The sequence below is a fragment of the Triturus cristatus genome, chromosome 10 (genome assembly GCF_964204655.1).
Source record: "Triturus cristatus chromosome 10, aTriCri1.1, whole genome shotgun sequence".
Taxonomy (NCBI): domain Eukaryota; kingdom Metazoa; phylum Chordata; class Amphibia; order Caudata; family Salamandridae; genus Triturus; species Triturus cristatus.
In genome coordinates, this window is record NC_140593.1 from 59,457,310 (window position 1) to 59,469,818 (window position 12,509).

Genomic DNA, 12,509 nt, shown 5'->3' on the forward strand with positions numbered 1-12,509 from the left:
TCCTGGACTGGGCGGGGCTTAAATAGCTGCCCAATCAGCAAACGCGCGGTTTCCCAAGCCGCGAGCTCGCGAAGCGGTGCGCTGTGGGAAATGTAGTTTTGTACCCGGTTGTCCGACAGCCGTGAGAAATACAGGCCATGACAGTACCCCCTCTGGAGGACCGCCGTCTCGGTGGTTGTCCTGGTTTTCCTGGATGAGTGGCATGGAAGTGCCTCAGTAATCTAGGGCAATGTAAGTTGTCTAAGGGTTCCCATGTTCGATCCTCCACCCCGTATCCCTTCCAGTCTACAAGATATTGCACCCTACCCCTCACTATTCTGGAATCCAGGAGTTCTTTGACTTCATACTCCTCCTGTCCGTCTATTTCTACTGGTGGAGGGAGCGCTGGTAGTCTCATATCCTGGGGACATGGTTTTAGTAGGGACACATGGAACACCGGGTGGATTTTCCAGGCCTGGGGAAGAGACAATTTCATGGCTACTGGATTCACTAACTGTTCTATGCAGTATGGGCCGATGTATTTAGGGCCCAGTTTACCCTTTCCTTTTAGCCGCAAGTACTTAGTGGCCAACCATACCTTGTCTCCTACCTGGTAGCTAGGTTCCTGACTTCTCTTTTTATCAGCGTAGTGTTTGTATGTGGTTTGTGTGTTTTGTAGTTGCTTTCTTGCTTCTTTAATCACTGTTCGGAGGTGGTCGTGGTGTTCTTGTATCGTGGGGTGCTGGGATTCTGCGGGCCATTCAAATGGAAGCATGTACGGGTGAAACCCGTATAAACAGAAAAATGGGGAACAACCTAGAGTGGCATGGTCAGCATTATTATATGAGAACTCGGCTAGCCATATCAAAGGAACCCAGTCCATAGTATTCTGTAGTGAAAAGCAGCGGAGATATTGTTCAAGTGTTTGGTTAAGACGTTCTGTCTTTCCGTCGGTCTGGGGATGATAACTGGTTGACAGTCTTGCGTCCACTCCCATGGTTGTACATAGCGATTTCCAAAATCGAGAAGTAAATTGGGAGCCTCTGTCGGTGATAAGAACCCTGGGTAGTCCATGGGCCTTCACTACGTGTTGGAGGAAGGCCACTGCTAGTTCTGCTGACGTAGGTAATCGCTTTAAGGGGATGAAGTGTCCCATTTTGGTGAGATGATCCACCACCACCAAGATGGTAGTGAAGCCGTCACATGGGGGCATTTCTACAATGAAGTCCATTGATACTGTGTGCCACGGGAGTGCGGGTATCGGAATGGGGCGAAGTAGCCCCATAGGTCGTGCATGGCTGGTTTTGCTCTGGGCACACACAAAGCAATTTTGGATATACTCCTTGGTGTCGTTCTTCATCGTGGGCCACCAAAAGGAACGTTCTAAGGATGCGATGGTCTTGTGTTCTCCCAGGTGTCCTCCTAAGGTTGTGTCATGCGCCCAAGAGATAGCTTGTTGCTGCTGAGGTTGGTCTGGAAGGTATAACCTTCGGTTGTGATAGAGAAATTCCTTTTCTGAGGAACGAATGTCGGGATCGTCGTCAATCCACTGTTGCGGGTCGATTTGTTTGAGTGTCTCTCGTAGGTCCTCCAAAAAGGGGTCCGAAAAGGTTGTTGCCAGGGTATTGGGATGAAATGCTTCCATCGGGAGAATGGGTGGTCCCTCTGGGGGTCCTTCTGGCTTGTTTTCTGTTGGGAAGGGAATACGTGACAGTGCATCAGCTTTCCCATTTCGTGTTCCGGGTTTGTATCTAATCATAAAGTCGTAGTCTGAGAAGAATAAGGACCATCGGAGTTGTCTGGGCGTGAGGGCCTTTGCTGACTTTAGGAATAGTAGGTTTCTGTGGTCTGTGTAGATCTCAACTGTATGTCTGGCTCCCTGGAGGTAGTGTCGCCATTCTTCACAGGCTCTTTTTATGGCGAGGAGTTCCTTGTCTGTTATGGAATAGTTTATTTCGCAAGGTGTAAGTTTTTTGGAGTAATATGCCACTGGATGTATTTGTCCTGTTTCTGGGTGTCTTTGGGAGAGGATACCTCCCAACGCAAATTGAGATGCATCAGTCTCTACGATGTACGGTAGACTGGGATCCGGGTGTCGAAGTATGGGAGCTTGAGTGAATCGATTCTTCAGCTCTTGAAATGCTTGTTCTGCTTCTTTATCCCATATGAAGGGGGTGTTTTTGCGGAGGAGGCGTGTGATGGGGTGGATAACCTTGGAGAAATTCATAATGAACCGCCTATAATAATTGGCGAAGCCAAGAAAGCTTTGAATTGCCTTGATATTCTTGGGAGCTTTCCATAGAACGATGGCCTCCACCTTTCCCGCATCCATCTGAAATCCTTGGGCATTGATGACATATCCCAGGAATGATATTTCGTTTACGTGGAAAAGGCACTTTTCCAGTTTGGCATACAATGAGTGTTGCCTGAGTCTGTCCAATACTACCTTGACATGCTCCACGTGTTCTTGTAGGTTTGTAGAATAGATAAGAATGTCATCGATATAGACTATGCAGATGGTGTCTAACAACCCCCGCAGTACGTCGTCCATGAAGTATTGGAAGGCTGCGGGGGCATTGCATAGCCCAAACGGCATTACCTGGTACTCATATAGTCCAAATTTTGTCCTGAAGGCTGTCTTCCACTCATCCCCTGTGCGGACCCTTACCAGGTGGTAAGCTCCTCGAAGATCCAATTTCGTAAACACACGAGCTCCTTTTAATTGGTCCAAGAGAACAGGTATGAGGGGTAATGGGTATCGATTTTTTATCGTGATACTGTTGATTGCCCTATAATCGATACAGGTTCTCAATTCGTCACAGTCCTTCTTGGATATAAAAAAAAGGGGGGAAGAAGCCGGGGATGAGGAGTGCCTAATGAATCCGGAGGCAAGGTTTTCGTCTAGGTAATTTTTTAGGTACCGTGTTTCTGGCTCCGTGAGGGCGTACACCCTACTACAAGGTATGTTGGCTCCTGCTTGGAGGTCAATACGGCAATCGTACGACCTATGGGGGAGCAGTCGCGTGGCTTTCTCTTTGTCAAAGACCTGGCTATACTCTTGGTATTCTTCTGGTAGTGTGGTACTGCAACAGAAGGTGTCTTCGCATCCCTCCGCCAACAACCCTGCCACAGGACGGGTCTCTCTCTCTGTGAGGTCCGGTTCTGCCAGACAGTGTGCTTGGCAATACTCCGAAGTGAGGGATACGGACCTTTCCGACCATCGGATAACGGGGTCATGCAGGGTGAGCCATGGCATTCCCAAGATGAGGCGGAAGTGGGGAGCATCAATAAGGTCGAACTGTATGCTCTCCCGGTGATTCCTTCCCACCCTCATCTGGAGGGGAACGGTATGGTATTGCACCGGCCCTGAGGTAAGGGGTGTCCCATCCACCGCTTTTACCACCTCAGGGACTTTCTTCCGTATTGTCTGTACTCCTATGGCTTGGGCATAGGTCTGGTCGATGAAATTCCCTGTGGCTCCAGAATCCAAGAAGGCCGCCACTTCCACGGTGGTGGTGGGTCCGGTCCATAAGGTGATACATACATTCAGATGTGCTACAGACGGCTGGATAGTGTTGGCAAGTGATGCCGAGACCTTTTCCGTCTCTGGACCCAAGGGAGAGGTCTCCTTCAGTCTTGGGTCTTCCAGTTTTCCGTCGGTGGAAGAAGAGCGGCTGCTTGTTTAGGAGAAGGGGTTGGCCTTTCAGACGCGTTGGCTCGTGCCCGGCACTCACGGATAAAATGCCCGCTCTTTCCGCAATATAAGCAGAGCTTTTGTTGCCGGCGTTTCTCCTTCTCTTCTAAGGTTAAGGGCCCTCGAAGCCCCCCTATTTGCATCGGTTCTGTCCCTTCGTTTGCTTTTGGGGGTAGGTCCGTGGCGGCCTTGGTACGCAGCGGCGGAAAACGAATCTCGGTTCTTCCTTTTTCTCCTTTTCGTTCTTGTACACGATGGTCTAACTGTACCGTCAGCTCGATCAGTTCCTCACAGGTATTCGGCAGCTGGACCACCTGGGACAGGACATCTTTTAATTCGCCCCTTAAGCCTTGAAAGAATAACGTCGTCCTTTTCTCTGGGGGCCAATCGGTTTCTACCACGAGGCGATTAAATGTGGTGATATAGGTGAGCAAATCCTGTGATCCCTGTCGCAGGGTGAGGAGTTCTTTATCCAGTGTCATCGTGTGTGATTTGCGGTCAAATAATTTCCTCATTTCCTTGCAAAAGTCCTGGAAATTATGGAGCACTGGATCGTTGCGTTCCATTAATGGAATGGTCCAACTGGCGGCACTTCCTCCCATGTACGACATCATAAAGGAGGTTTTCGCCTCCTCGTCCTGGAAAAGTGCTGGTTTGCATAAGAAGTGAAGTCTACTCTGGTTTAGAAAGATTTCAAATCTCTTCGGATCCCCGAAGAATCGCTCAGGAGGAGCGAGGGGAATGCTTTGAGTCTGTACGACATGCACAGTGGGAGCTGTGCCATCATGGGTGGCGGGTGCGGTCGGCATTGCAAAGGGTCCAGGACCCTGCGCCCCTCCCCCTAATGCTGGTGACGTGGTGGTTTGGGGGGGGGGAAGAGTCCAATCCTTGATATACGACCTTTTCCCTTTCTCTTGTCGGGATATGCCTGCCACTTCCCTGCGCAACGTTCCCAGTTCCTTTTTTAGTTCTTGGCTTTCTAGGCGGGAAGTATGTACCTCTTGCTGGAGGGTTGCGAGGGTCTCCAGTAAGGAATGTAGGACTATATTAGTATCCATCGCCCGGGCTATCTAAGCTACGTGGGCTTGACAATCTGTCGCGGCTGTGTTAGCAGCTTACCTGAAAAACCACTAACCTGACTAGAAGACAGCAGGGACGATGTTCGAAGAAAGGTCCTTCCTCCCGATAGCGCGGCTTCCCCCAGAGAGGAAACAACTACTCTGGGAACTGGCGCCCCACCGGGAGAGAAGGGAGTGAAGGAACTGGACTGGAAGATAGTGCGCTGGAATCTTCGACGAGCCTCTGAGGTGTCGGGGCCTCGGGGAATGTCGCACCAACTAGAAGGGAGCACAGGCAGACATCAGTATACGTCCCCCGGCCTGCAATGCCTACTACCCTCTTTTGAGAACCCCAATCGTTTTCCCCAATGCAGCTTACCTCCAGGAATGGGGAAAAGGATGTTGTAGTTCCTCGGACACAATGTACTCAAGGAAGTAAAAACAGGTAAGTGATAGGAGGGACCGGTACGAGTGCGAGTCCAGTCGAGTCGTCCTCCACTGAAGTCTTTCCTGGCCGGTACGCTGTTCAATTCACAGCGTGCAGCTAGGATTCCAAATATCCTCAATACGAGTCAACGCTGTTATAGGCACAGCGTGAAATGTGCAACTCTTTCTGACGGAGGGTTTGGAAGCTGTACTACGCGTTTTCAAGCACGCGTATCAGGGCCTAAGTACCTAGTAACAAGGCGAACAGGTTCTGTTCTCCTAAGGGAAGTTTGCTGGTGAGGAACCAAGGGTCTCGTGCTCCCGAGGAGCCCTACCTGTTCCTATCGCGATGTCGTCAAGAGTGAAGCAAGCGCCCGACCTCCGGCGGGGAAACACCTTCCGCCCGGCGCTGTCCTGGACTGACTGAATTCTCTGGAAGCAGCTTGATCGCAGGGTGAATCTGGAACGTAGTTATCACGCCCGACCTCCGGCGGGGAAGCACCGTCCGCCTGGCGTGCTGGAACGAATTGGATTGTCAAGCCCCGCTTCCTGGACTGGGCGGGGCTTAAATAGCTGCCCAATCAGCAAACGCGCGGTTTCCCAAGCCGCGAGCTCGCGAAGCGGTGCGCTGTGGGAAATGTAGTTTTGTACCCGGTTGTCCGACAGCCGTGAGAAATACAGGCCATGACACATTTCTATTATTAAGCAGCATCCTGCAATATTGCTTGTATTGCTTGTGTGTGTGTTACTTTGTTTCTCGTTGTTTTGTGTTGTCTATTTTGGTACTGCACACAGGAGAGAGAGCGCCGAGGATACAACACGAACATAATCCTGATTAGGGTCCGACCTGGATTGAGCAGGACCTCCTTGGCGCGGCATTGCCCTACGGGCGTCTTGGCAACTCTCCTCCAATGTGCTGGGTCTCTCTTCTTTTCTTTTGCAGGTAGGAAAGGGTTAATAACAGGGTTTTAGGGAGTATAGTGAGTAGTACTGACAAAAGGTGTTATATTCCTGATGCTTATGGTATTTCCTTGACTCCCTCACAGGTCTCCCTCCCCGCTGTCCCTACCCTTTCCTCCCCCCGCTCAATTGCCCCAAAAGTCTGTGTATGACCTTGTGAGCCAGACTTGGGCCAATTCAGAGGTGGGCCCCATTTAAGCATCGACACAGCCCCGAGGAAACCGGAACGGAGAGCGCGACAGCGCTTTACAGAATGCCTCCAGTACCTTTAGTATGACAGTAGCAGCACTTCACAGAACGACTGCAGAACATTTAGTGTGAGACTAGCTGCGCTTTACAGAATGAATCCAGTACATTTAGTATTACAGTAGCAGTACTTCACAGAATGACTGCAGTACATTTAGTGTGAGACTAGCTGCTCTTCACAGATTAGCTGAAGTACATTTAGTGTGAAACTAGCTGTGCTTTACAGAATGACTCCAGTACCTTTAGTATGACAGTAGCAGCACTTCACAGAACGACTGCAGTATATTTAGTGGGAGAAAAGCTGCGCTTTACAGAATGAATCCAGTACATCTAGTATTACAGTAGCAGTACATCACAGAATGACTGCAGTACATTTAGTGTGAGACTAGCTGCGCTTTACAGGTTCGCTGAAGTACATTTAGGGTGAGACTAGCTGCGCTTTACAGAATGACTCCAGTAAATTTTAGTATGACAGTTGCAGTACTTCACAGAACGACTGCAGTACATTTACATGGAGAGGACCAGCGCCTCACAGAAGGTACGCAGCAAACTTACCGAAGGACAGTATCAGCACTTCACAGAGCGCAGTACATTTATTATCACTGTACCAGCACTTGCCAAAAAGACAGCGGTACATTTAGATGGAAAATATCATCAGTTCACAGAAGGAGAGCAGTACCTTCAGTGGGGTACCAAAACTTCACAGAAGGGGTGCAGTACATTTAGTTGGACAGTACTGGTGCTTCCCATAAGAGCCACAGTACATTTAGCATTACAGTACCAGCACTTCACAAAAGGAGAGTAGTACATTTACTATGACAGTGCAAGCACTTTACAGAGTGACTGCAGTACATTTAGTGTGAGTAGTTGCGCTTCAATGAATGGCTCTAGTACATTTAGTGTAAGAGTAGCTGTGTTTCACAGAATGGCTGCAGTACATTTAGTGTGCGACTAGCTGCACTTCACAGAATGGCTATAGTACATTTAGCATGAGAGTAGCTGCGCCTCACAGAATGACTGCAGTACATTTAGTGTGAGAGCACCAGCACTTACCAGAATGGCTGCAGAACATTTAGTGTGGGACTAGCTGTGCTTCACAAAATGGCTGCAGTACATTTAGTGTGAGAGAAGCTGTACTTCACCGAATGGCTGCAGTACATTTAGCATGAGAGTAGCTGCGCATCACTGAATTACTGCAGTACATTTAGTGTGAGAGTACCAGCAATTCACTGAATGGCTGCAGTTCATTTAGCGTGCAACTAGCTGCACTTAACAGAATGACTCCAGTACATTTAGCATGAAAGTAGCAGGACCTCACAGAATGACTGTAGTACATTTAGTGTGAGACCAGATGCATTTCACAGATAAGCTGAAGTACATTTAGTGTGAGACTAGCTGCGCTTAACAGAATTACTCCAGTACATTTAGTATTACAGTGCCAGTACTTCACAGAATGACTGCAGTACATTTACATGGAGAGGACCAGTGCCTCACAGAAGGTACGCAGTGCACTTACTGAAGGACAGTATCAGCACTTCACAGAATGGCTGCAGTACATTTAGTATGCAAGTAGCTGCACTTCACAGAATGGGTGCAGTACATTTAGTATGCAAGTAGCTGCACTTCACAGAATGGCTGCAGTACATTTAGTATGCAAGTAGCTGCACTTCACAGAATGGGTGTAGTACATTTAGTGTGACAGAAGCTGTGCTTCACAGAAGCGCTGTAGCAAGTATGTCTGGGAACTGGAAGAGCAGGGATGTCTGGGCACCGGGAGAGCATGGATGTCTGGACACCGGGAGAGCATGGATGTCTGGGAACCAGGGTAGCAGATAACTCTGAGCACCAGAGAGCAGGGATGTGTGGACATCGGGACAAGAGGAAGGTCTGGACACCGGGAGAGCAGGGATGTCTGGGCCCCAGAGAGCACAAATGTCTGGGTGACGGAGAGCAGGGATGTCTGGTCACCAATGAGAGGGATGTCTGGGCATCGGGACCGCAGAGATGTGTTGAGACCGAGACAGCAGTGATGTCTGCACACCGGACAGCAGGGATGTCTGCACACCGGAGCAGCAGGGATATGTGGACACTGGGACAAGAGGGATGTCTGGACACCGTGAGAGCAAGGATGTCTGGGCACCGGAGAGCAGGGATGTGTGGACAACCGGACAAGGAGGATGTCTGGACACCAGGGCAGCGGAGATGTCTGGGCACCAGAGAGCAGGGATGTCTGGGCACCGGAGAGTAGGGATGTCTAGGCACCGGGAAAACAGGGATGTCTGGGCACCCGGAGAGCAGGGATGTCTGGACACTGGGGCAGCAGAGATGTCTGGGCACCAGAGAGCAGGGATGTTGGGGCACTGGAGAGCAGGGATGTCTGGATGCCAGGGCAGCAGGGGTGTCTGGGCACCAGGGCAGCAGGGATGTTTGGACACTAGCAAGCAGGGTATGCACTGGGAGAGCAGGGATGTCTGGGCACCAGGAGAGCAGGCATGTCTGGGCACCAGAGAGCAGGGATGTCTGGGCACCGGAGAGCAGGGAGGTCTGGGCACCGGAGAGCAGGGGTGTCTGGGAACCGGAGAGCAGGGATGTCTGGGAAACGGAGAGCAGGGATTTCTGGGAAACGGAGAGCAGGGATGTCTGGACACCAGAGCAGCAGGGAGGTGTCGACACCGAGATAAGAGGGATGTCTGGACACCGGGGCAGCAGGAAGATTCGGGCACTGGAGTGCACAGATGTTTGCGCATCTGGGAGCAGGGATGTCTGGGCACCGGAGAGTAGGGATGTCTGGATGCCAGGGCAGCAGAGATGTCTAGGCACTGGAGAGCAGGGATGTCTGGGCACCGGAGAGTAGGGATGTCTGGACGCCAGGGCAGCAGGGATGTCTAGGCACTGGAGAGCAGGGATGTCTGGGCACCGGAGAGTAGTGATGTCTGGACGCCAGGGCAGCAGGGATGTCTGGACACCGGAGAGCAGGAGTGTCTTGGCACCAGAGAACAGGGATGTCTGGATGCCGGGGTAGCAGAGATGTCTGGGCACCAGAGAGCAGGGATGTCTGGACACCAGAGAGCAGGGATGTCTGGACACCAGAAGAGCAGGGATGTCTGGGCACCCGAGAGCAGAGGGGTTTGGACGCCAGTGAGCAGGGATGTCTGGGCACAAGTAGAGCTGGGATGTCTTGAGCACTGGAGAGCAGGGATTTCTGAACACCGGGGCAGCAGGGATGTCTGGGCACTGGAGAGAGAGATGTCTGTACACCAGGAGAGCAGGGATGTCTGGGCACCGGATAGCAGGGATGTCAGGGCACTGGATAGCAGGGATGTCTGGGCACCAGATAGCAGGGTTGTCTGGGCACCAGAGAGCAGGGTTGCCCGGGCACCAGAGAGCAGGGGGATTTGGACGCCACAGAGCAGGGCTGTCTACACACTGGCAGAGCAGGGATGTCTGAACACCGGGGCAGCAGGGATGTCTGGACACAGGTGAGCAGGGAAGTGTGGACACCGGAGAGTAGGGATATCTTGGCCCTGTGAGAGCAGGGATGTCTGGACACCAGAGAGAGGGATGTCTGAAAAGCAAGAGAGCAGGGTTGTACGGGCACCGGAGAGCAGGGGTGCCTGGACACCAGAGAGCAGGGGTGCCTGGGCACCAGAGAGCATGGGTGCCTGGGCACCAGAGAGCAGGGCTGTCTATACACCGGTAGAGCAGGGATGTCTGAACACCGGGAAGCAGGGATGTCTGGGCACCAGAGATAGCGATGTCTGGACACCAGGGCGGCAGGGATGTCTGAGCACCAGAAGAGCAGGGATGTCTGGACACCGGGGCAGCAGGGATGTCTGGGCGCCAGGGCAGCAGGGATGTCTGGACACCGGGGCAGCAGGGATGTCTGGACACCGGGGCAGCAGGGATGTCTGGACACCGGGGCAGCAGGGATGTCTGGACACCGGGGCAGCAGGGATGTCTGGACACCGGGGCAGCAGGGATGTCTGGACACCGGGGCAGCAGGGATGTCTGGACACCGGGGCAGCAGGGATGTCTGGACACCGGGGCAGCAGGGATGGCTGGGCACCAGGAGAGCAGGGATGTCTGGACACTGGGGCACCAGGGTTGTCAGGTCACCTGAAGAGCAGGGATGTCTGGGCACCGGGAGAGCAGGGATGTCTGGACACCGGGGCAGCAGGAATGTATGGGGACCAGAGAGCAGGGGCGTTTGAATGCCAGAGAGCAGGGATGTCTGGACACCAGTGAGCACGGGTGTCTGGACACAGGAGAGCAGGGGTGTCTGGACCTCGGAGAGCAGGGGTGTCTTGCCACCGGAGAGCAGGGGTGTCGGGACACCGGAGAGCAGGGGTGTCTGGACAATGGAGAGCAGGGGGTTTGGACGCTTGAGAACAGGGATGTCCGGGCACAGGAGAGCAGGGATAGCTGAGCACCAGAGAGCAGGGATGTCTGGACACCGGAGAGCAGGGTGGGCACCAGGAGAGCAGGGATGTCAGGGCACCAGTAGAGCAGGGATGTCTGGGCACCAGCGAGAGGGATGTCTGGGCACCGGGAGAGCAGGGATGTCTGGACTCCGCGGCAGCAGATATGACTGGGCACCAGAGAGAGGGATGTCTGGGAACCCGAGAGCAAGGATGTCTGGACACCGGAGAGCAGGGTGGGCAGCAGTAGAGCAGGGATGTCTGGGCACCAGTAGAGCAGGGATGTCTGGGCACTAGAGAGCAGGGATGTCTGGACACCGGAGAGCAGGGTGGGCACCAGTAGAGCAGGGATGTCTGGGCACCGGGAGAGCAGGGATGTATGGACTCCGCGGCAGCAGATATGTCTAGGCAACAGAGAGAAGTGATGTCTTGAAAACTGAGATCAGGGATGTCTGGACACCGGAGGGTAGGGGTGTCTGGACACCAGAGGGCAGGGGTGTCTGGACACCAGTAGAGCAGGGATGTCTTGAGCACCGGAGAGCAGGGATTTCTGGGCACGAGTAGAGCAGGGGTGTCTGGGCATGGGGTACACAGCAGGCAGGACTGATAAGTTGAAGGAAGGCTGAGTGGGCAGTGCAAAAACAGCGGGGCAGAAGGGCCATGCATGGCTGTTCAGTTGGGGGAGGGGTAGCCTGGATGTCTCCTCAGTAGAGGTCAGGGCTGGGTACTTTGGGCTCTGCTGGGGTAGTGATGTCTGACCGTGCGTGGGAGATAAATATGATTGGACAGGGATGTCTGGTGAGGTAGGGACAGGGTCGTCTGGACCGTGGGGTGAGAGTCCCGGGCTGTCTATGCGGGGTCTCTTTGGAGCTCTGCACTCACAGGGTTGGTTTACAGAAGCTCTTTGGGTACAGGAGGCGCTATACTCGCTGTCCCCTCTCCACCTGCCCATAAGCACCGTACCCGCCGCCCTTCCTCACCTGTATCCGCTGCCCTGCACCGCTCCTACCCCGGCCGCGCGCCCTCGAGGCCCTGCCCTAGGAGCGCGCTCCCGCGGCTGGTCCCCACTTCTCGCTGCCTCGGATGCTGTGCGCAGGCGCACTGGCCTCCCTGCATCCTGCCGGGTCCTCCGGAAGGAGGTCAGGACACTGAGGGTCAGGGGTATTAAGAAGGGACATGAGCGGCACGTGAGCGGAGGAACACCGAGGCAGGATGGAGGGAGACCGAGGGCATGGAGGGACACTGAGGGCATGGGCGAGAGGTATCAGTGGAGGGACACCGAGGCAGGATGGAGGGACACTGACGGCATGGAGGAGAGGGGAAAGCGGAGGGACACCAAGGGCATGGAGGGACACTGAGGGTATGGACGAGAGGTATCAGTGGAGGGACACCGAGGCAGGATGGAGGGACCCTGAGGGCATGGAGGAGAGGGGAAAGCGGAGGGACACCGAGGGCATGGAGGGACACTGAGGGCATGGAGGAGAAGGGTAAGCGGAGAAATACCGAGGTAGGATGGAGGGACACTGAGGGCATGGAGGAGCGGGATAAGTGGAGGGACACAGAGGCAGGTTGGAGGGACACTGAGGCGCGATGAAGGGACATTGTGGGCATGGAGGAGAGGGGAAAGCGGAGGGCCATGGAGGCAGGTTGGAGGGACACTGAGGGCATGGAGGAGAGGTGTAAGTGGAGGGACACCGAGGGCAAGAAGGAGCACTGAGACCACTGGGA

General features: G+C 53.5%; 1 protein-coding gene across 1 annotated transcript in view; it reads right to left on the minus strand.

Moving 5' to 3' along the window:
• Window positions 1-11,858, minus strand: part of SCRN1 (secernin 1) — a 98,313-nt gene extending 86,455 nt beyond the window's left edge. Inside the window, exon 1 of the mRNA XM_085630414.1 lies at window positions 11,762-11,858. The gene's annotated coding sequence lies outside the window, so the exon portion shown is untranslated. The remainder of the gene's footprint in view (window positions 1-11,761) is intronic.
• Between the last annotated feature and the right edge of the window lie 651 nt (window positions 11,859-12,509).